At 43.1% G+C, this 24,816-nt stretch overlaps 1 protein-coding gene across 8 annotated transcripts in view; it reads left to right on the forward strand.

Moving 5' to 3' along the window:
- The window catches only part of PHACTR1 (phosphatase and actin regulator 1), a 341,429-nt gene that overhangs the window by 217,703 nt on the left and 98,910 nt on the right, over positions 1 to 24,816 (forward strand). The window lies entirely within an intron of this gene.

The following is a 24,816-nucleotide window of genomic DNA, read 5'->3' on the forward strand; positions in this document are numbered from 1 at the left end:
TGGCATGTTTGTTTTCAGGCTTTGTGATCTGTTTAGAAGGTTTCTTTTCTTTGTTCTTCCATGATGACTAATAATTACTACATGTGGTTTTGCAAGTCTTGAGCCTGGACTGTCTGTGAGAAAAGAATTGTCTTCTGATTTCTTATTGTTCTCACTACAACTAGAAAGAAAGCAGCGAGGATCTTGCTCCTCAAAGTGCCAGAAGAGGCTTGAATAACAGCCCAGTTGCTCTGTGACCTGTTTATTGCACAGTGGAAGCTTTCAGGCAGGACTTGACTGTACCTTCTGGCACCTAGAAGCCTGTACTCCTGAAAATGGTCCATAATTGCACAAGAAGTCTCATTTAGCTAACTGTGAATTCTTGCGTGAGGTTAAATGCAGAAAAAGGGGTTTCAGGGTTCATACCTGAAGGTGCTTTTTACTGCGTGTTGTTTAAGCTGGTCTCTTAATTTGTCAGGCAAATGCTAATGAATTGGAATAGATGGCTGTATTACTCTGAGTGATGATCATATTTTTTGACTTGACGGCTGAGAAGCTATTGTCACCAAAAATGGCACGTTTCTGAAAAAAAAAATAAATAAATTAAAAAAGGCTATGGCACTAACCATAGTGCAGTGTAGCAGGATTTCTATGAAAACCGTGTGGCTCTTAGAGATGCATGGATGCTGTGGTGACAACTACTTTGAAGCTACTTCCAGCATGCTCGGTTAGTTGGTTACAACTAGGAGGATAACCATGGCAGTTTAGGAGGTACTATGAGTTGCCAGCCCACCTGGTATGTATCTGTATGGTTTATCCAGTCTCTAGCAGGTTGGGCTGAGCTGCGTACTGGCTGTGGTTAGACTGATGAGTTTGAAGCTGGCTTAAATACACCTACATAGTCTTCTCAGGGGATTACAAGAAGTGTTACATTGATTTGCCTCATTTACCAAAACATTTGGAAAGTAGACAGTGTTTGAAACCAGAGTAAAGACATGTATTTCCCCTTCTCAGAGAAATAGGAAGCTTTACCAGACATGCCAGCACATCTCCTCCCCTAGTAAGAGGGACTTCAGTGTCTGAAAAACCAATTTAAAAGCTGGGTCTCCAGGTTGCAGGAATGTTTGCCGATTGCAGTACTGGGTTTGATCTCAGTTGAATCCAAAACCTTTCTTTTTAAAAAAAAAATCATTTCTAGTAAGCTAACAGTATCCTGCAGCTGCTGTACAAAATTGGTATTCCTGTCAGCTCCCCTGCTACTAACTGCAGCAAAATTGACAAGGATGTCATATTTGCTGAGCACCCTGCAGGAGGCGGGGGGGAGGGATTTACTTCTGGACTGTATGAGAGCTGAGGACCCAACCGATCATCATCCTCAACCCTGGGGAACTGGGAATCCACCAGGATCCTACCAGACTCCCCTTGGCAATTCAGCAGCATTGGTTGAACCTAGGATGTGTAATAGAAAAGATTTTACACACAGAAAACTAGCATTTTTCTGCCAACATTTCCATGACCTCTCATCTAATACTTCTGATCTCACTGAGAAAATACGTTTAATTTTTATAATAAATCAAAGGACAAGCTTGCGACATGGCATAATGAGAGCCAGCATGAAACTTTGTAATACAGGCTTATTTTCTTCTAGTGCACTGATAAATGTGACGCTTGGAAAAAAATTTTCCCATTAGTGTCCTACAGGCATGCACCCAAGGTTTCCCACCTGCATAGAACATCAGTAATTATCAAAAAATAAATACTAATACAAGTATTTTATTGGGCTCTTTTTTGCTGCAACAATAGATTCAATTATGTTTGAATGTCAAAAGTGGTAAGGGTCGAAACACATGACCTTATCTGTTGAAACTTCCTTTTAAATTAATGGGAGTTTTCTCTGGGAGAGGACTAGAAGAAAGAGTCAGTCAGGCTGATATTTAACATCGAAAGGTTGCCTTTTTCTTGAGATTGCCAAGGGCTAGCATTTTGTATCCGTATCTTTATCAGACTAAAAGCTCTGATTATTTTTTCAGAGATGAATGCTTTAAAATACAGTGCAGTGGGCAAAGTTTGGATACGAGGAAAAGTTATTTTCTGACACCTGATAATTGCATAAGATGAGATAGAGAATCCGTAATTTGATTGATGGAGGACCTTAATGTTATGCTTATTATATAGGGTTCCTTTCAGCACATCAATACTCACATCGTGATGTCTGAGCCTAACAAGTCCCCCATCCTCCATCTTCATTATTGCATTGTCACCAGCAAGCAGAACGTTGGGAGGATGCGTGTTTCATATACCCTGTGTGTTTATAGGGTACATTGGGTCTGTAGCGACTATGCAGGAAGGTCCAAAATCTGGCATTGCCTTGGTGCTGACTTAGTCTTGAAGGTGAAAGTCGTGGGTTTTGATGCAGGTGTTTAACGCCTTTGCCTTGCAGCTGGTCTGTCTGTGAGCATCATCATTAGGTATTTTGTAGAGCAGCCAGAGCAGGTAGAAAAGATCATGCCATGGGGTGGTCTGTTGTTGCAGATGGTAAGCGCCAGGTGAGCCCACATCTGGGGTTTGATTCGAGTGACCTCATCTGCTGGAAGGTGGAATATTAAGGAGGTTGTTGAGGACGTGTGCCATGAGTGACAGATGGGCTCCATCTATGGACACACTCAATCTCAGAGCAAATGGGAAGGGAGATTATACTGTGTGAGCCAGAGCACTGCAGCAGGGCCAGAAGCAAGTTAATTCTCACACTAATCCTCCTCTTGGACAGAAGTGAAGCTCCCCCCAGCACAGAGTGGTTTTCAGCGTCAGGATTGCAATTCATTTTACCGCAGAAGGTCCTAATGAAAATTCTTTGATGGATGCTAAAACTCCCACAGTACAATACAAATGCTCCTGATAGTGAAGTTTTATATACAGGGAGTTAGACAAAGAAATTAAACTCAGCCAGGCTCATGCTATAGTCAGAAGTATGAAGTGTTCTTTTTGACTCCCCTAAAATTTCATCTTGCACAAAAAGTGTGGAAACCTTTATTACCGTGGAGGGCTGAGAGCTCCTCACAGCAATGAGCAGTATGATAAAACTGACAACTCTAGCTTTGGGAGCACAGGCAAACTTCAAAATAGCAAGATTATATCAGTTGATGGGACAGTTTCTTATAACTGATAAGGAGCAGTCTCGCTTGTGGCAGAAGAAGCCAGGAAGGAACTGTGAATTTTCTTTGCCCAAGCACGTGTCCTTGGCTGGATGCAACTGGGATGCCTCCAGGAGGCTCTCTGGGAATCAGCAAAGCAGATAGCAGGAGAGAAAGCTGAGCGTCTCCTCAGCCAGACCTTTGTTATTGTTTTTGATACCTTGATCTTGTTCTGCTCGCCTTGATGGGAGTTTGAAAACAGTTCCTGGGTGTGCTGCTGTTTTATTGCAGTGCTGTACACGTGCTGGGGAAATGTCCTTTCCTGGTGATGTTTTGAAGAGGGAAGTGCTTCTGAAATAAAGAAGCCAGAGGGAAGATAGGTTCTGGGCTTACTTGAAATATTATTCAAGTTTTCAATCGCTGTATTCATCAAGAGCCAACTGCTCACTACCTTTCAGGAAAAAAAAAAAAGCATTTTGGCTGCTTGCAGGAGTCTGAATAGGGAAAAATGTCTTGTTTTGCCATTTCACATTTCTGGTGGCCTTCATTTTATAGAACTGGTGTGTGCCTCTTCCCCCGTCCTTGCCCCCATGAGTTGCAGTGCTCGGGCAGAGGGGAGGGGGAAACATGTAATTTGTACTTGGAGGAAACTGGTTGGGATGAGAAGAGGAAAGCAGGAGATGGTGAGGAGAAGTTGAGGGGTGTGGAGAAAGCTCAGCTGTAAGGAGGAGAGGCAAGGGATTCAGTAATATGTTGTTGGGGGACATGGGCACCCTGTAGAGCGAGCAGAGAAGGTCCCATGTCAGAAGGAAGCTCCACAGCAGCCTGTGGCCAAGCAGGCAGTTTTCTGAGACTAATACTAAAGAGAGAAAAGCCAAACTGTCAGACTCAGCCTTTCCTCCTAGGTACTTTGAAACCTCCCTTCATTCACGTCCCAGATCCCACTCCTAGAAATACTTACAACTTCTTCACTGGGCAGTGAGGATGGGTCAGCCCTCTGGGTGCCACAGCTTCTGGCCCCAAAACCTGTGGATGAGCCAGCGAGCCGTGCCCTCTTCTGTGGCCAAAGACAGCTGTGACAGGGACTCCCTAGCCTTGTGCTTGGGGTGCCCTCTTGAGAAGAGGGAAGACTCACTCCTGCTTCGTTTAAAGCTTTGTTTGCTTAGTGTAAAAACGTAGAAGTTGGTGTTCAGGAACCCGTCTCAAGGTGTAGGACTGGGAAGCCTGCAGGGATGAAGACTGGGGCTGAACAAAGCAGACCAGGATAACAGAAGAGCCAAGAGATAAATTGCAGAGTCGGGCATCACCAGCTGGGTAGGGAAAGGCTGGGCTGAGGGACCAGGACTTTCAGAGCAGGTTTGTGGGTTGACCTGCTGCCTAGGACCCGTAAGACTCTTAACAGTTGTCTCTACAGATGATGGCAATCTTCTCTTGTTAGCAGTTATTAAACTGGAATAGATGAGGTCTGCACGCTGGGTAGGGAAGCCCAGTTGTGTAGACAGTGCCACGACAGGGAGCATCTGGGTTTGCATTTTAGGGAAGGTGTACATGCGTTTACTTTCACTCTCGTTCAGGCCATTTAAAGAAAATCAAGCGTACCAAACCAAAATCCACTCATGCAACCTTTAGCTGCCCCACTCCCGGAATCTGCGTTGAAACAGCCATTCAGTGTATGCTCAGATGCTATTCTTTTCCATGCTAAGCCTTGGTGCTTTGTTTTTTCTAACTGGAATTTTTAAAAATGTGCTCTATAAAACTTCATATGTCAATGTGTTTATATAAGTTAAGTCTCCCAGTCAGCAGAGGGATTTGTTTAAATTTGGCAACACTTAGAGGCAAGGACTTTCAACGTTTCTGATGAATAACAAGAAGAAAACAAAATGTGGCAAATCTGTGCAATTAGAGGAACTGCATAAACCCTATCCAGATCATTTTATTCCTACTGCCCATTATTTCTAACTGCAGTAGGTAAATATTTTGAACTTTGCTTTCCAGAGTATTCCATTCAGTAGAAATTCAGTAACATGTTGCCAGTGCTGCTCTTCAACCTTCCTACTCCCTTCTGGTTTGCCAGGGATGGCCTCTTGTGTTTTCTTATGTAAAACTCTCAGGCTGTTAAAGCAGTTGTGCCAAAAAAAAAAATAAATTATTTGGGCAAGACCTTTGCCTGGGGAGGCGAAGAAGCACAACCTGCAAACATTCCTGCCCTTGCCTCTGCTTCTGGGGAGGTGGTCTGGGATGGAGAGGTTGGGGGTGTTTTCTCCAAGTGCTTACCAGGTTATTGAAATCTGCCCACAAAGGTCCTGGGTTTAGCCTGTACTTTGAAAGCAGTGGTTTTGTTTGGGTCGTTGGCTAACGAGGATAACAACTGTGTTTCAAAGCACTTGATGATCCCGTTCTGTTCTCCAGTTTTTTATTTAGTAACTACTGTGATCCCATGTTGAAGGTATTAGTATTTCAGTTAGAATTCCTCTTATACTTTGAGGCCAGACTATCTCTAGGTTTAGGAGTGGAGAACGGAGGTAATTACAGTTTTTCTTCCTTCACCCTGTTATTCTGACAACTTGGAAATGTGATTCTGGGTCGGCATTGAGCACGAGAGCAGGGTCTCCCCTTCAGCGTAGCTGGGTCTGAAGTTACCCTGAAGCCTGAAATACCCTAAAAATCCTGTTCTATCTGTGACGAAGCCTGTTACTAAGACTGGAAAACCCCCAACAGCCCTTTCAAAGTGGGAGAGCGAGCAGACCATCTGGATGCTGGTCCCAACCAGGTAGTTTTGCTGTGCTGGAGCAGCTCACAGAGCACCAACACATTGCCAAAAATCGCTGATCTTTTCCAAGATTTGGGGAGAAGAGAAAGAAACAGCTCTGATGTAAAACTTAGTCCGGGCTTCCAAAAAGGAGCTCCCATTTTGTTAAAACCCAACACCGCAGCCACTTTTCAGAGTTAATAAGTGCTTCTTCATTAACTGTTTCATGGGTTTTTTTGAGGGAAGTACAAATTCTCGTGCTCTGAAGAGAAGTGCCACTTTGCAGGGTCTTGGGCTCTTCACAAATGCACGTTGACTGAAGCAAATATTTTTATCTGAAGGAAATTCCAGAAAATAAGCATATTTTCTAGATGAATTTTAGAACAGTTTTTATTTGAATTTACACTTCTCTTTCAAATTTCAACTGGATATTAACAAGTATAGCTAAAAATTTGAATTTGAAATATAAAGTGATGTGGCAGACAGGAAAACGTTTGTATTTTAGGTCGGCTGAAATAGTACACTGCTTGAGCTCAAGGACTGAATAAAAAATTAAAACGCATTTTCAGTTTTATTTTTCACATTGATCCAAAATTACACACTTGATGTATTCTTAATTTTGAAAGTAAAAAATATATATATTCTAGGTCTAAATGCAGATTGCCCATGGCTTCTCTTCTCTCTTGCACTAACGTTTTCTTAGTGTCTTTTGAGAATCTGGCCAGAAGTTGAACCAGATTTCATGCAAAACTTTAGGCAACTTGTCGAAAATTTGACCTTTTGCCTTTCCACAGAGGGAGCAAAACTAGCCTGTGTATCTGCTTACTGCTGTGGAACCAAAGATCCAGAGAGGTTTTTTTAAAGCCAGTGATCATTTTCAGCCACACAATTAGATAAACAGCCCCAAGCTTATGGTGGGAGAAGGCACTTCATAGCAAGGGAAAGCAGAGGGTGATGTTGGCTTCTTTATTGCTGGAATTATAAATTATCAGTGGGTTTAGATGTGTCATTTTAAGCAGATTCAAAGAATTCAAATGTGTTTGGAAGTTGCAAATCTGATTTGTACACTGAAGGCAGTTAAAGTGTTTGTATATTTTCATACTTGAATTGCCAAATGGAAGCTCCTGGTTCAAAGATGGGGGATTTAATCCCTCCCCCAGGAGCGTGTGTTCCACTGTAGAGCAGCATTGGTATCTCCTCCTGAGATCTGCTGCAGAACATTTCTAAGGTTTAAGAAGTGGACTTTGCTTAGCTGGACTGAAAAATGCGTTTTGGGAGTGTTCTAGCCCCATGCCAGCTCTAATGGAACATGTCAGCTGAGGCCCTTAAATGTGTCCCCTCTAACTGGAAAGGGATGTTTAATGAGCCTGTTTGGGTTTTATGCTAATGACATTTCCAGCTGCCGTGAAGATTATAGAGGCTGCCCAGACTGTAATGCTGCAACATAATTCAGCAACAATGCATTCATGTTAAAATAATATAATAATACAATTAATCCATTAGAGAATTTACAGCCAGTTTTGAGGATTGAAAAATAGATGCTGTTAATAGCAGGAGCTTCTGTATGGTAAATGGATTAGAGAATGACATTGGAGATGTTTTAAGAAGTGTTTTACCAATGAATTGGCAATAATGGAGTATCTGGTTGTGGGGAGAGAGAACGGGTGTGTTTGGAAGAAGCTCATTTTTGTGTAAAAAAATTGTTGTATAGCCTCAGCTGGTGTTGCCATGACTCATGAGCGTACACTCTTCATCAGACTGGGCCCTGACATTATTTTAGAAGGCTTTCATTTACCAACAGCATGCGTTGAAGCTGCGTTTTATTTTTAGATTGCATTTGAAGCATGGAAATTAATTACTACTTCTCAGTCTGTTGGCTTTTGTTCTTCAGGTTTTCACTGCCCTTTTTAAAGATGGGGGAGGAAACAGCAACATTTCACAGCGACACGGAGCCATGAGGCATCTGGTCTGTGATGAGAACAAGGACTTGAGTGATAGTGGGCAGGTGTAGTGCCAGGTTATCCCAGTGACCCAAAAAAAAGCTGCAGGTCCTTTCTGGCAGCATGCTGGCTGGTTGCAGGATCCTGCTTTTAAGCAACTCATGCCCTGGGTCATTTTTGTTATTCCATAAAAGCAACAGCCATTGAATGTCGCCATGCAAAGTTGTCACCCGTCATCTGTGCTGTGCGGGGCATACCTGGAGACTCGGCAGAGCCCATTGGTGGCACCGCAGAGGTGCCCAGGCGGGCGACATCTGTCCAGAGACTCCGCCAGTTCCCCCACTCTTTGGTCAGAGGTGAGCCTGGTCCCCTGGCTCCCAGAACGACAGAGGAAAACCTTCCCTGTCGTTCCAAGGCTACTGCCGGGTAGTTTCCGAAAGGGAAATTTGTTAGATGTTTTCACTGGGAAGCGCTGTTGAGGAAGATTTGTTCCTAGAATACCGCTTTGCTCTTGCTGGGTGTTTCCCAGGATGGGGAAATGAAGCAGCGATCCCCCAGGCCAGCGTGGCGATGCCCCCAGTGAGCCCTGCTGATCCACTGACCCAGTTGACACCTGACCCATGGTGTGATGGGGAAATGGGTTGGGATGGTGATGTGAACGTGCAGCCCAGTGACTCCAATCACATGGCATTTTCTAATTGTAGTAGCTGCCCTTTATCTCTGTGCCTGTCAGCTGCATTAGAAAGGCACATACAGCTAGATGTATAGGGTATTGGCAGCGGGGATGGGAATCCCAGGTCCACGGGGACTTGAGACAGGGATGGCAGTCACCCAGACAAAACCATTAGCTTCATGAGCTCTTTCCACAGCTGCTGGGGCTAATATGTTGAGGAATAATAAATAGTTGCTAGAAAGAGAAACTGAATTGCCGTGTGTACAGAGGTTTGATTCCCAATTCGTAATCTGATTTTTCCTATTAAAGTTAGCTTGATGAAGAACAGTTTCTTAGAAATCTTGGACTAAACCTACTTTATTCTACAGCTTGTTTATACATTGTAACTTGAATTATTTAAACCATAAATATGAAACAGATTAGTTATATCACCATAAACCCTTGGGTGGATGTTTATTCAGTTCATAAAATCCTTTTTATTGTAATTCATTAAGGCGAATTCATTTCTGAATTAAAATGGCCACGCAAGTGTTTAATGTGGCATTGGTGATCCTTCTTGAATTATTTAACTCAGATTGCTTTTCCTGAGCGCCCACGTAAGCAGCCACAGGAGCTGGTGTGCAGGAAAGGGTCGGTCAGGTAACTACCTGAGCTGCCACAAGAGATGGGATGGAGAGGCTCAGGTCAGTGGGAGCTACACCTGGTTACTCGGACTGGTTCAAGGGACTGACTGTGCATAAGAAGCCAGAGGTGGTGATTAGAGCATTTAATGAAGAGAGAAAGCTGTTGTGCTCTCTTCCAAATTTGCTGCTAACCCATCCCAGTCTTGTTGCAAACAGCGCCTGCACGTTATTACATTCCTGGTGTTGACTGGTGGTTTCAGCAGGTCTCCTCCTTTTTATTTGGTCAGTCTGTCCGTGTGTGTAGGGTTTCTTCAGAACTGCAGCTCACTAAGTCAAGTCAGAGAGAATCTTGGATTCCAGTAGCACAAAGGATGATTAAAAACCCTACGTGACTATAGAAAAATGTCTTGGAAACTAAAAGCATGGGGGGGGAGGGGAATTCAAGTTCTTGTTACAAATTAAACTCACTCTTTTGAAGAAACTTACAGATTTTCCGAATATTTATAATTTGCATTATTGATACCAATTAATTTTTAGAGGAATGTTCCAGTTCCATCACATGATGTCTCTGTAAAGAATATTGGAGTAGTTTTAAAAAAAACTTATTTTAGTTTCCATTTATTTGATAGGCCAAAGTTGTAATACTGTCTGTTGTTAACTACGTCTGAGTTGTTCATTATCTACAAGATGTCCCACACTTTTAGACAAGAGCAGTGGTAGAATAGATCCATGATGCTGAACGTCACTCGCTATTCCTTTTGTTCTTGGTGGAGTACCAGGTATACGTTTCTGGGCTGAAAAACGGGGTATCTTGGTCTCGTACTTTGCAGCTGGATGTGTGCATCTAGATTTTTGAAGGAACAGACCTTAGTTCCTCTTTGAAGGGTTTTAATTTGATGATTAACACTCTTGGTCCTTTATATCTTCAGAGCTCTATATGCATCTCTCCAAGTTAATCAGCCCATCACAAACAATTCTGTTTATCAAAACAGGCTCCTTCTGCTGTGGTGAATCATACTTTTTCATCTTAACCAAAGCATCATTTGCCTATTTTAAAAGAGAAGCTACTAGGTGAGTTATGTTTGCAACTAGCTACTGCTGGAGTCTGAAAACACCAGTCCCTCACCTCCCTGTTTTACAGGGAGCTCATGGTCTCCACACGCACTTCATTAATTCCTTAGTTAAAAGTAGCACAGGGCTGACAGCTGAATGTGCATAGATAAGCAGAACTCTGAGGAAGGTCCAAAAAGTGCCCAGATACGCTTCTGCCTGAAGGCGCTGACACACATTTGTGCTGAAAATGGTTGACGATGGGTTTGATTTTCATCCTGCTGGAGCTGATGAATTCTGCCCCTGCCTTTGCTGGGCACAGGGTGCCTGGCAGGCGACTGCTGAATACAAAAAGCCTTTGCTTATAAGTGCAGGCCACCAAGGCTTCTGCCAGCCGCACAATCTCCCTTCTGAGGTGCTTTGTTCCAACAGAAGATGATGGGACTCGGTGGGTGCTCAGCTCTTTGCAGTAGTAAGCAATGACTGCAGGCTAAAATGTTTCCAGGATCTGCACATGTCCTGAAAACGCAGTTTTGCAGCCTTTTATATTTAAGTTTTGCCTCAAGAACACTTGGAAGCCCGTGAATTTTCTATCACCATCATCAAGAATCAATACTGCATTTACACTTCTGTGCTGGCACTTACATTTTCAAAATGGTACATGTACCTCTAATAGCCAATGTGCTTTATGGACCTGATCGAAAGCCCCATAAAAATTATCATTGGATTTTCTCTGGTTTTCCCGGGCATAGGATCAAGCCTGTATTAAGTAGTCATAGTGGCATTCCTCCCCATTCTGTACCTAATGAGAAAATATGCTATAGGTAAATTGAACATCAGTTAAAAAAAGATGTAATTGGCCAGGAGTGAAATATTCAGATGGCATTTGGACTAAAGTTCAGATATGCCTGAGTGGTGGTGTTTTTTCTTACCAGCTAGTGGCTTCTTGTACATCATCTCCTGTGGACCATTTTAGTTTATAGTTGTGGGGAGAAACAAATAACTCATTAATTCCATGGCCGATAGAACTTATGAAACCCGGTTTTGCAGGGGTTGCTCCTTCTTGGATCTTTTTGAGCCTAGGAATGGCAGTTTGGACCAATATTCTCTAACCATCCTCCCAATTTCTCTGAACTTTAGAAACATAACTAATTTATGGTCTTTTGTCCTGTCACCAAAGTTGGCTGAAGTCAGAAACAGGTAGTAAAGTTGTCAACTAGGGCAGAGAAAGACAAGAAAGCTGCTGCTGCTGCTGCTGCTAGAAATGTGCAGGAAGGGATGGGAGAAAACAGGCATCGGCTGGCTGGTACAGGAAAGGACATCTCGGCTGTTCTGCTTTTAGGCTGGGTGATGAGTTGGGAGGAGTGGCAATGCACCTGGCATCCTTTTACAACCTCAGCCTTGACTCCAAAACGTGTGGAACACCTCTCATCAAATGTAATTCTGTAAGGAAGGCAAGGATCAGGACAGGGAACTTCTGAGAAATTATAGAAATGATCTGGGATTTTATGATCAATGGAAAATCCTTGTGTGTCCTCACTCTTCTGTTTGCTTTGAAAAGAGGAAGGTAAAAAGGAGAAGGTATTAGTGACATGGCATAATTTGGAGGACAGGAATTAGACGTAAGTAAAACTTAACGGAGATTATATTTGCCTGTAACTAATTGTATCATAGCTGCAGGACAGCTGAGAATGCAGGAAGCTTTTCCTCCCTTTTTAAAAATGCAAAACCTTCCGTAGCTGCACTCCAAAGAGAACCCCATGCTACGGTGGGTGTAGCAGAGGGCAGCAAGTCAAAACAAGGAGGGAAAAGAAAAGGCAGAGGTTCTGGAGGGGCAGTGGCCAACCCGAGTGCATTATCAGGGTCCTGTTGAGCGTTCCAGTGCTCCTTGCAGCGTGACAGAGCTCTGCTCCACTCCTTTGCCCCACTTGGGTTGTAAATGAGTTGGGACATAGTTTCCTGAGGCGCTTGGTGTTAGCCAGGGCATGAATGGCTCTCTGCAGGCGTTTGCGGGATTTGGGTCAGACCCCTGAGAGAGAACAACTTATTCAGTTTTTCTGATTTTTTTTCAGTTGATTTTGGGATTTGTACAGAGGCTGTGCAGCAGCATCTGGAGCTCTTTGTGTGATGCCCCTTGCTTACTGATAAGCGAAAGTGTGTTTCCTCAGTCTTCTCAGTAGCTTTCTTTGAGGGGTCAGGCTTTAGCCATATTCATCCAGGTTACTTTAGAACAACATCTTAGAAAATAGTTGGTTTTATAGTTCTGTGATTTATTTCCAAGAAATTACAGCCTGTCCTACTAGTTAGGAAGAGCACAAAAGCAGACAAGATCTAAGATTCTGAATTCTGCAAACAGATGACTTTTTGCATTATTTCATCCTAGTAGGTCACAAACATCCATAATTACCCTTTGGATCGTTTCTCATTCAGCCCTTGAATTAATAGTATTGGAAATACTATGGGTGCCCAAATTAGCTTGGAATGAACAACGCCAAAGGCAAGTGGTATCTTAATTGCAGAATAAATAACTGGTCTACTTATTTTTCATGGGGCAGGTGAATGCCCACCATAACCCCTGTCAGCTCTAAATCCTCTACTGCTGCCGAACTGTTGTGTTCTCTGATAACAATCCAATAATTGAAGGACTCTATATATCCTTTCTGGCTTTTATTTACTTACTAACTAGAGGATAATTATAATGCTTTATCTCTGTAGTCTCATTCAGCTTTTCTACAGCTACTTTTTTCCTTTGGGTGGGAGTAAGTCAGGTATGAAGAGCTTTTAGACCGCTACCATCACCAGGAGTGGATGTAATGGGATGGCCTCGGTCCATTCTAGAAGGGGAGCTCAGCGTTATGGGGGAAGGTTTCCTTCCACTATAATGGGATAAATCACTGCACTATGCACTGGCCTTTGCCAGGATCTGGTCCATGTTGCATCTGTCTCTTTGCTGAGACAGGGTAGGGTCGGAGCCCCTGCTACGTGTGCTTACAGTATTACTTGGTGTACGTATGCACCAGTATACAGTCTTGGTAATTCACAGACCCTGTTCAGGGAAAAAATGAAGATTATTACAGAAAACTCATGTATATTCATTTATGAATTAAAAGAATGAAATCAGTGACAGCTACTCTTCTTAATTAGCAATGCATCTAAATGACCCTACAGTCTGTCGGGCACCCATTGCTGATCTCCATAGCGTGGGACTCTTACCATGTTGGCAGCGCTGATGCAGGAGCTCTTCTAGCACACGTACTCATCCTTTGTAGTAATCAAGTCCATACACTACCTTTTATTTAGACGTGATGTTTACGCCCCAGAAAGCTTGTAGTTTGGAATGGCTACCTCTAAATATTGATGTTGACTTTTTGCATCTGAATCTGCAAAAGCATCGTGCTGAAATGAGAGACCAGTGAGGCTGTGGTATTTCTGGCATTAATGTGCAGACAACGTTCCTGCAGGCTAAAACGCACTGCAAGCAGCTGACAAAACCAATCAAAATCCCCCATTTGTTAGTCTAGCAGATTAGTCCATTTTCTGATTTCACTGCAAGGGTTGTGAGACTGGCTTAACTCGACTGCCCTCGTTTGAGTGACTGCCCTTCGCTCAAGCCAAGGCTCAGCTGTGTCATTCATAGTGCCACACCTCGTGAACGCAGGCAGCTGAGGCCTGAATTGGTGCCACTGAATTAACAAATTTAATGCCGATTCGCATTTTGGTCAGGACATGTAGTTAGCATTCTTGCATCTGTTGATGCATCTGTTGATGCAAGAGGGAGTTAGCTGAGGTCATCTTGCAGTAGGTCATGAGCCAGCCCCCCACCACTACCTCCCATCAGCTGGGAACCACTGACAGCATCACGTGGGCTCTCCCATCTGAACCTGAGTTCCCAGAGGACCGGAGCCCCTGCTGCCAGCGAGGAGGTAGCAATTTTACAATTTCTTCCTTGTCTTCTGGCACTGGTTCATTTGCTGCATTGAGCTGGCTCCGAGCTCTTCAGGATAGACATCTTCCTCCTGGGGTCCTGATCATCAAAATGACCACAGAGAAAAAGAAGTTGTATTTGACCAAGATCTCACCTGGAATTACGTATCCTGAGGGAGAGAGTGGCTTTTGTGTGTGGTATCTGTTGTCTTGGTAACATGGTTTCATCCAGGAAATACTGTGTGTTTTTGAGCAGCCTTGATACCCCACGCTGCGATATGAGTTATATTGGTCTGTTTTCTTTCCTTGCATTCCTAGAAGGGGAGACCGTAAAAGTGAACATTGCGAATACACAGGATAGAAAAGCCACAGGGGAAGAGATCTGAGACGCTCCCCTTCTGTGCTAATTGAAAATATGCCAAATCATAGTTCACTGCACAGATAAACGGGAGGAACAGAAGACGGGCTTTGAGGATTGCACTATCTAATAAAACCCAGCAGTATCTGTAGAAGAGCAGAGCTCTCTCTTAGCCAGTGTTAGAGCAAACATGGTACTGGTATGCATATTATGAATAAATTAGTGTGCAGCTTTGGTCTGAAACTCCCTGTAGATTTAAGATGAACAAAGCGATAGCTATTCCAAGCACATGTGGCAAGGTATGGGCTAAGTGAAATACTTCTGCTGCTGGTCCGATGATGCCTCTTGTGCTGCAGAGAAGCTGGATAAAAGGAGGGCTCATGTTCAGGAGCCCTAGATCCGTATTATAGTTGATTTGTAGCAAGTAGGGTAGAGTCTTCCTATTCATGTAACACCTGCTAGTTCTGTAAAGCCTTTATGTATATGTGCTTATGTCCTACTTTTTTCCCTCAAATCTGTACATGTGGTTGAGTGCTGTCTCTTGCTACGTTGGCTCCTTGCAGCAGGCGATGTAGGGCACTTTTTTGGCTGCTAAACACGGTGGTAAAATCTCATTATGTTCAGTGACAACAGGCCTGACGCTATGTAAAAATGTGGTGGAGGCAGGAGACTTTCTGCTGCATATCTAGGGCACTCCAGCTAGTGAGAAGACCATTTTAAGCAATGTTCTCAAGGAAGGAAGAACACAAAAGATGCATGCCATTTATTAGAGGAGGTAACTGTGGAACAAAATTGTGTTGTTGAATAACAAAGGGGAAATTGTTTACAAAGTGCTGATTTCTGGGTCATCATTTGCTTAATTTTTCCTCTTTCACTTTGCTTGAATAATGAAAATGCATGGGTCCCATTAGTCTGCAGAAGTTCGTTAGTCATTTTCATTTGTTAGTTGCTCATGTGAGTGTTTCCCAAAGTCTTTTGAAGTGGGACTACCTCTGTGTAGGAAGGGAGTCTCAAGAGCCACCTCTCATCCTGTTCCTGACTCTGTGGCATCCCCATGGTAATCGAACCAACTGCTTATGTGGAAAAGTAATATGAGGAAACCACTGAGGCAATTTTAGCTGTCTCTTAATGAAATGTAACAGCTGGAAATCAGGAAGAGCATGAGCATCATGGGACCAATCAGCCCTCTGTGGAGAAGCAGCGAGTGCTGTGTAAACCACAATCAGTACGTCTCTGACGAGAGCAGCGCTGTACTGAGTGGGTAGCTAATATTGTGGTGGAATGCTTAAATCCAAACACCACTTTAATTAAATTTCAGTAAGTATTAGGCTAGGAAATATAAATTAAGCAGTTGACAAGATTTTAAAAAATTGGAACCAGTCCTGAGCTGACGTGAGCACACTGACCCGTGTTGTTTTGCCATCTGCCTGAGATCATTTTCATACTTTAGTTATCCTCTTCAGCCAGTGGTCTGCTGTATTTTACTAACACCCGGGCTATTTTCCATTCTTCCAATACTGTCTGCATTGAGATTGCTCAAAGCATACCCTTGGAGGATTTTCTTTCATTTTTCCATACTCCATATCATGGGAAAACCCTTAAGTCAGATAGCAGCTTCCTCAACACAGTGCAGGTCGGGTCTCCACTTCTTCCTGCCAGAGATGCCCCAGGCAGCTCTCGACAGCATCGTGTTCGCTGCAGGAACCAACAGCAGAAGATGATTTTACCCATGGCAGGAACACGGCGTGCACAATAGACATGGGGTGGTTCATCGCTTACCTTTCAGCCCTTTCACATCAGGTAAAATGCCTACAGAAGTCCTGGATTTGCCCAGAGGATAACTCCCACAGTGAAGAAACGGTAAGAGACAACCAGCACAGCCTCGTCCAAGCTGTGCTTACAAGCACTTGCCCTTGGGTGTCTCGGGAAGGCAGCTAGGGCCAGGCCCGTGGCTCACAGCATTTTCTCAGCTTGTCTCCTGTCCTGCAGCCCAGTGGGCAGGCTAGGAGTGGATAAACAAAGCACAGATTGCCTTGAAGTCATGCAAGCCACAGAGCAGTGCTAGGCTAAGATTTCACTTCATTTTATTTTGCAGTCAGCTTTATGAGAGCTATGTGTGATCTTTCCCTTTTTTTTTTAATAGTTAGCACCAATACCATCTGGATAACGCAAAGCAGCAAATAACGATCAACTTTTGCTTACATAAGATCAAGTTGTACTTTGATTTACACCTTTACTCCAAATATCTCCAGTCAGTTTTGCTTGCAGTTATGTCTAGGTATTTCCTGTTAAGTTCATCAGGTTGGGTAATGCTGGCATTGTAAATAAAGTGAAAATGTTGCCCCAAACCAGTGTTCTTCCAGTCCAATTTAGTCTGTTCAGTTACATGTCTTTTAATTGTCAAGCTAACTCCTAAACTGAAGTGAACCTGTGCTCAGTGGTTGAAGATAAGAAGCACTGTTTGCACGCACTCATTCATACTTTCCTCTTTCTAGTTTTCAAAACCTAGCCAAAATCCATATCCTGAAGATTTGTAGCACATAAACTATATTTTAGCAGCACATGCTAGGTGTGGATTGATGTGACCAATTACTGTATGAGGTTAAGTGTATTGAGAAACATGTAATCACTCAATTAAGGGAGTGAACCATCCAGAGCAACTTTATTCAAGGGAGATAGATAGATATATACTTAAAAAGTAAATATAAATATATATATATATAAAGATACTGCATAGCTCAGTAAGCTGGAACAAGTCAGACAGGCATAAAATGGTGTATGTTGTAGTTCGTACTATCCATGTTTTATTTTAATTTGTTATTTTTGCTATGTAATTTAAAGGCCATTCCCATTCTTGGCCATTTGTAGAACATTTTTAGCCTGGGTTATGTAAACATATGCATATTTTATATTACTTTTAAATTGAATTTATGAATTGGATGACTCTGAGTAGAAGCAAAGGCAATGGAGCACATAATAATAGTACAATTCTGGTTTCTGCTGCTTCAAGGTTTGCAGTGAGACACCAGTAATTTAGGATCTTTTTTGCTTATTTGATTATTGCTCCCCAAAAATACAATGAAAAGGCCCTAAATGTTTTGCTAGATTTGCAGGGTTGCTAGTGAAATCGAAATACTGGTGATAATAACGGTAATGAGATGTGAAGTGATTGTGGGGCCCTTTTAAGGTGCCTAATTGTGCCAGCCTGCTCGTGCTGCAGCATGGGATTCAGCAGGGAAGCCGCGTTTCCTCCAGCCACGTGCTAATGTGCAAAGGCACGTGCCTCACTGGGATTGTCAAAGCCTATCAGGAGTTTCAGATGGACAATTCCTATCGGAATCAGTTGCAACTGAAATGCTTAGTGGCCGTGAAGCTAAGGAAGAGTAAAAATTTTCACCGCACTTCCCGGTATTTTGCCTATCTGGATGTTGCTTCACACCATGATGTTCAGAGGTGCCCAGGAACACTCCCAGATATTTTTGAGCATTCCTGAGGGAAGTGCCCGGGCAGTGCGGATGGATTGGGTTGCAAATGGTTTCAGACCTCCATGGGAACATTCAGGCAGGTGAAACCGCACAAAGTGGATCGGACAGAATAGCCTGTCAGACTTGCACGCTGCTTTAAGCTCAAGGAGCAGTGTGGAGCAGCATGGTAGAAATGGAGGAAATCCATGGAAAAGAGTCAGTATAGAAAACCAGGCAGGCACTATTTTCAGTGCTGGCAGCACCAGTCTGTTACAGAGACAGAAAAGAAACTCTCCTGCTGAACAGTGGCTTCCTTGATTAACCTGTTTCAGAGCATTAGAATGTTCTGACGATGTGTGCGCATCCACGTGTCCCGCTGCTGACAGCAGCGCGCCAGTTTGAAGCAGTTCTGTTTGTAGTGAAGTTGTGGCTGTCTCAGCCTGATGGCTCCGAGGAGGGGGCTAAGGGGACGGTCTGCTCTTGCCTCGGTGAGCACAGAGCTAGACGGGATTTCAGGAGCTGCCAGCAGGCTGGCGGTCTCAGCGTTTGGACTACCTTGCTGTTTGAGAATAGCAGGTCTTGAAAAATACACCCCTAGGTATGGTTTTGTGGCGTCAGTTTTTCAAGGGGTATAATGTAGGTATAATTAATAGGCTCAATTTGATGTTAATGAAGTGCTTTTGAAATTCTGGGAGAGCTTCACCTATGACAGTTCTGATCAAAGTTACGTGTGTACCAGATGTACCTGAGCCTCAATCAAATGTATTAAGAATAGGTAAATTTGATGCTCCAGCAAAAAGTACTTCATTTTTCTGAGTTGGGTTTATTGCAAAGCTAGCTTTGTTTTCAGGCTTTCAGACATTTTAAGTGATCTTACATTGGTCATGTCCTTTCCCTACTCTGTTCCACTTAACTACAGGACAGTAAAGTGGAGATACTGCCTTTGTTTACATCTCCGTGTCCCACTTGAGAATAAAGGGGTTGCTTTGGTGTACTGAGAGCAGTACCTGACCAACGATGGCTGTTAATACCACCAGCTAATTAGAGGATTTGCCAAAATAATTGCAGTTTTCTACTTCAATTAGAAAACTACTCTTAACAGAATCTGTGATTCTTCTTCAGCTTGGGGAATATACAGCAGGCTTGCATCAGGACAGGTGAATAACCACTTATTAACAAAACAGGCTGACGTCAGGAAAACAAAAGCCACAGTTGTTTATAAGGAAAAAGATCCAACACTCACCTGGGACACACTGTTCTCCCCACCTCTCTCTCTACCCATCTGTGTATACACGTATCTCACAACTCTTGCCTGTTAACTGTGTTATTTTAATAGTCGTCAGTAGTATTCCACAGCACAGCAGCAGTAGGGTTGTTTGAGAAAAGGACAAAACATATTATTGCAGCACTATATGAAGAACAGCAGGAGATCACAAACCACTTACGTTTCCATGCCACGGAAATATGATTCTGTATTTATGAAGATTAATTTTTAATAATGCTGTTTCCTACAAATGTGCCTAGATCGCATGTTTGGGTACAAATATTCCTTGAACTCTGGTGAAGTCCACATTTGAATTCAGAACAATGAAATACATACAATATTTCTGCTAGGTCTGGAATGTGCAGAAATGCTGGATATTCACATACCAAGAAGCTTTCATACCTGACTGAATATTACTGGAACTTCTGGTGCTGGTGTTACAGCTATGCCCGTTGTTAATTTCTTTTGATGTATAGTCAGGATAATGCTGATATTGCAAAGAAAATTGTAGTCCTATAATTTTCTTTTAAGTGTGTGCCTCATGACAGTGCAGAAATGATAATGAACAAACCAGAAAAACAAACGCTCATAAATTCATGTAGTGAGCATTAGCCATCTAAGTGTATTTTCAGATAAAAGCATTATAATCTGGGGACTGAGATCCTAGCAGCAGTACTAGGCTCAGGCTTTGTAATATCTTCACCTAAGCATTTGGAAGCTGATGTACATTTGCATATTGAAACTGCTCGGAATCAGTGCAGAGAAACCCCCATCAAATGCAGAGCCAGGAGCCACCAGCCTTGCAGAACTTGCCTTTCTCAAAGAATAAATTAAATGGGAAATCTGTTACCATCAGTGGACACTGCTCCCTTTTGCTGTTCATTTTGAAGTGAAAGTCCTCTGTGGGGACTTGTCGTTAATGAAGTCTCATGCTTCAGATGTCTTTTCTCTGTGTAAGTTGTTGCTTTGGGATGGGCAGCCTGGCTCAAATCACTGTTTCTGTCAGAGGCTCCTGGTGGGAGCTTGGACAAGCCATGCTGGGTAGCAGTGTCCCACGCACAGCTGCCACAGTCAAAGCCATAAAGCAGGTGTTAAAATGTTCTCTGTTTGTGTATGGGTTAATCTTTTCCGTATAATATGTTCATAGGTACAAAGTATATACTGCATCATGTCAGACATTTCTCAAACGAGACATTTCGAGCAAAGCTATTGCGAGAGCTCAGAGATGTAAATGGAGCCAAGTTGGAGGGTGAGGCGAGAAGCATTTCTACACTGAGGAAAAACTTGTAATCCAATCTTATCAATGGCTTTTGACATTATTTTGGTGCTACGAATGGCATAGGTACTTGACACTAGCTTATACGTGACTGACACAGACAGCAGTGTGAAGTTGGGAGTTTTGTGCAGAAAACGCTACCGGTTGGCTGCTGTTTCCCAGACTATTTGTGCAACGTTATTGCAACCCAGAAGAAAAAAACCCAAGCTGGTGTTTATGTTGTAAGTTGTACCCTGTAAGGTAGGCAGTACTAATACCAATACAGGGATGAATAAGCGTCAGAGGTTCTAATGTAAGATCCTCCCAAGTTTTGCCAAGTTCATCACATCTTGTCTATACGGTAGGTGCCTTAGTACGTGCCTCAGTTGAGCAAACAATGTCAGAGTCTATGTTATGAAAAGGCAGTCACTTTTAGTGTTTCATTTTAGCTTTAACAATCATATTGTTATTTGTCAGAAAGCACGTGTTTGGCCATATCATAATATGTCACACATATTTTTTGGAATAAATTCTGTATCTGAAGTTATTTTGCTGGACACAGCAAACCCTGTAGTGGTAAGGTGAATTGAGAGTGAAATACTTCCAAAAATGCTTTCTGCTGTTTAGGGTTGTTTCCAAACCTTCTGCCTCTGCTCTGCTCCCTCAGCACGGCTGGCTGGGCTCCCTGACTCAGCCCATCTGTGCCATTCTATTCTGCTATAAAAAGCTCTGGAAAACTCAAGTTCAGGTGCCTCCATTCTGATTCCTCTGAGGAGGCTGGAGCATTGAACTGCTTGTTGCAAGTACCATCTAAGCCTACCTTGTTCAACTACCCTGTATCTTTGCGTAATTTATAACAAGCAGAAAATAAAGAGCACCTCGTGTCATAGACTGCCCATCCTTTGGTGTACTTTCCTACTAGCGTATTAAGCAGAAGCGTAGGTACGTTGCCTTAGCATTAAAATACAGCATACTTAACTTTCATAAACATTAGTCTGGAAAAACATCTCTGAATTTAATTTTGGATTTATTCCAGTCTGTGAAATGCCTTTTGGCAATATTTGCACAGTCAAAGTTCACTCACATGATTACCCATAAAAAGCAGTCAGCTGGCTGGACGACATGCCCGTAGTTTTCTATGGGAAGAGGTGTTCGCAGTAACATAAATGGACATGGTTTGCCAAATCCTGGTGGAACAAAGATCTGGTCCTCACTAATATAATGCAGGCCATTTGAAACAAAAGTAAGTCTTAACTGTGTATGACCAACATCATCCATAGCTCTGCCTCATTTTTGTAACGGCCCCTTTGCTAATGATTGAGTGACTCGAGAGCGTTTGGCTGGTGGGACCAACCATGGCTGACTCCACCAGCACAGATGAAGCCAGTGGTGGAAGGGTTGATTGAGCTCCAGTCACACCAGTTCAAGTATGTTAGGCTGCTTCTGTAAACTTATTAAAAAATGAGCCTGTGTATTTTGTTTGCTGTGTTTGAATATATAGGGAATACATGTAAGCTGTAGAAATAACTTAACAGTGACAAGCAAGACTTTCTAAATCACTGGAGATATTTTTACTGCCATTCTTCAGATGCATTTTCTTCTGCATCTTTTTTAGCTAGGCAGTACATGATAAGTGTACAGCTTCCTGTATTTAAGAAGTCCTCAGCACGGGATATAGCTCTTGAGAAACCATTCATCTTAACCAGATTTATTTCATGTAGATGAAATTCAGCAAGGAAATCTCCCTCAGGTGGCTACCTAATAATCAATACTGATGGTTCATAAGGGAGCCCAGGAGAGCAGTAGATGAGAAGAGCAGTCAAAGCCAGAGCTGGGACCCTGCTAGTGGCAAACAGAGGGTGGTCAGGCCACCGCATGCCACCTCCTGTGTTGTCTGAAAGCTCTCCTTCCCCTTAAGCCGAGTTTAGTTATTCTCATGCATCAGGAAAAGGCAGTGGTCTGCAGTGTGTGTTGGCTCCCAGGCTGGGCTCTGGTCAGCGGGCGCTACCCACGCCCACCCAAAGCAGCGAGGGGGCTCTCACCTGCCATTTCCCTCTTTCTGCAGCATTTGCACTGTCCACTCCAAAGACTTTTTCCCCCAGTTACACAACTACTTAGATTTGCAGCTGAAGTTGAGTTTTGGCAGAAATTGCAGCAAGGGTTGGGACTTCTGAATATTTTTTTTTTCAACTGTTGTACTTTGAAGTTGATTAAAGGGTGATGACTAAGCAGCTGGGCTGGGAAGCAGAACGCCTCGTTATGCTGTGAGCCTTGCTGCCCGTGTGCCATGCGATGCAGAGCACCTCTTCGCTGCTGGTGTAGGCACCGGCTTTTCCATACTGGGTACCAGTGGGGCATCGTCCTGGGGCTGCACGCTTACTGCTTCCAGTGTCATGTGCCAAATCTGCTTGGAGATGGCCGTGCCCCTCTGCAATATTACTCATGCCTAGCCTTCACCTTATCCTTTCTGACCTTTCAGGGCTTGCTAACTGCACCTTGCTCCTCAGCCTTGCTGCCCTGAACGTTAACGTAAGGCGTCACCCAATGATTTCAACCTGAGGATGGCCAGGTAACCTCCCCTGTTAAAACTGCAAAACCTGGTCAGGCTCTGTGGAAGCTGGTTAAGCTCCGGTGAAGTTGCTCAGTCACTGAACAACTCTTTGAAAGCCCCTTCAAGGGCCTTTCCATGCTGGAATTACTATTAGTAAAGAAACTAGCTATAGGCAGCTGGCTATAAAAAATGTGAAGAACACGCCTGTTAAATTAAATGTTGTTTCTACTTGGTCCCATTTGTAACTAATTTAAATGGAGATTTTTATTTTTTTTAACTGAAAATCTGTGTCAAAATAAGAGTGCAAAATGAGTTAAGGCTGAAATATTTGACATGATGCTATTCAGTGCTGGAGCCCCAGACAGAAAGAGAGGAGAAGCACACAGGCTCTGGGAACCCTGTCAGCAAAAACCTCAGTTCACTTTCCCCAGCCCAGTTTTATTAGTAAGGCATAAGAAAGATCAAGCAGATTTCTGTAGCAGCCTTGTTACGCTATTTACTCTAACGAGTCTATTTTCTATCATTGAAATAGTTTTAAAGGAATTAAATACAAACAGTTATCTGCAGCCCACCTCTATCTTTTCATATGCCTGCTAAGTCTTACAAAGATAGAGGACTGGTATTTACCGAGATCCCGCAACAGCAAAATAAACGGACAGAATGTTCTTAGGTAGTCACAAAAGATAAATTAGAAACCACGATAAAATAAACCCACTGTTCAATATGTTCATCACATAAACTTGACTTTCAAATTCAGATTTTCAGACCCTGTTCTTGTCTAGCATCTGACAAGAATCAGGCTCCAATTTTCTTTTGACTTCACATTCAAGCCAGGTAATTTCCTCCCCCATCTTGAGGCTGACAACAAGAGATAGTCATAAAGAAAATAACCAGGTGGAAGGGTAAAAGCACAAAAAGAAATTTGAACTCTTTTTTTTTCTTTTTTTGAAGTATTGACCTTAAATAGAGAAGTTGTGTTTACTATAGCTAGAGGCTTTCCTTTCTCTAAAAATAGCATTAATTTTATAGGCATTGGTTGTGACAGCAGGGACTAGAACACCTACGAGGATGTGACTTGTAGAAATACATGGTAAAAAAATAATGTTTTGAAATGCCTTCCTTCTTCCACTGTAATGGCTCAGATTCCTTAGCTGCCTGACTGGAGAACCAGGAAGACACATGAGTGATTCTCCTTAGGCACTTCACCAATTTCCATTGCTTTATTCATCACTCCTTCAGGAAATCCACAGCATGGCAGCAATGCGTTCTATTCCTCAACGTGAAACGCAGGCGCATTAGGATTAAGAATTTGTACAGAACAAAAAACCCTGTTCATGTAACTGAAACTAACCTGAGAAAGCTTTTTCTTCATCTCATACTTAATCTAGCTGGACTTAAAAAAATACAGTAAAAGCCTGTGCAAGTTTGGAGGTTTCCTGTGGAGCCTTTGTCTAAGCTTAGAGCTTAGTTGTTGGCGTGTTGGCGGGGGTCTGGTGCCAGCGAGTGAGTTAACTGCGCATCGCCTCACCCTTCCCAGCTGGGCCATGAATTTCCCTTCGGCTTTTGCTCTTGCTTGCTTTCTCCTCTCCATTTGACTCCTATGCACGCTTCCTCGAGTGGTTTCTCCCTTTCCTCCTTCATCCCCAAAAATGCCTGCAACACTCCCTGCTCCTACGCGGCACAAGGCGTTGCAGCAGCAGCAGCAGGGGAGTGCCAGCCCGGATCAGGGCGCACAGCTGGGTCATCCCTCTGTGCCTGTGCCTTGGAGGCACATCCCAAATTGGTGAGTCTCACAGCTGAGCCCCGAATGCCCAGAGGTGTAGGTTAATAAGAATATAATAACCTCCACGTGAGT

This window comes from Falco punctatus, assembly GCF_963210335.1.
Source record: "Falco punctatus genome assembly, chromosome: 3".
NCBI lineage: Eukaryota > Metazoa > Chordata > Aves > Falconiformes > Falconidae > Falco > Falco punctatus.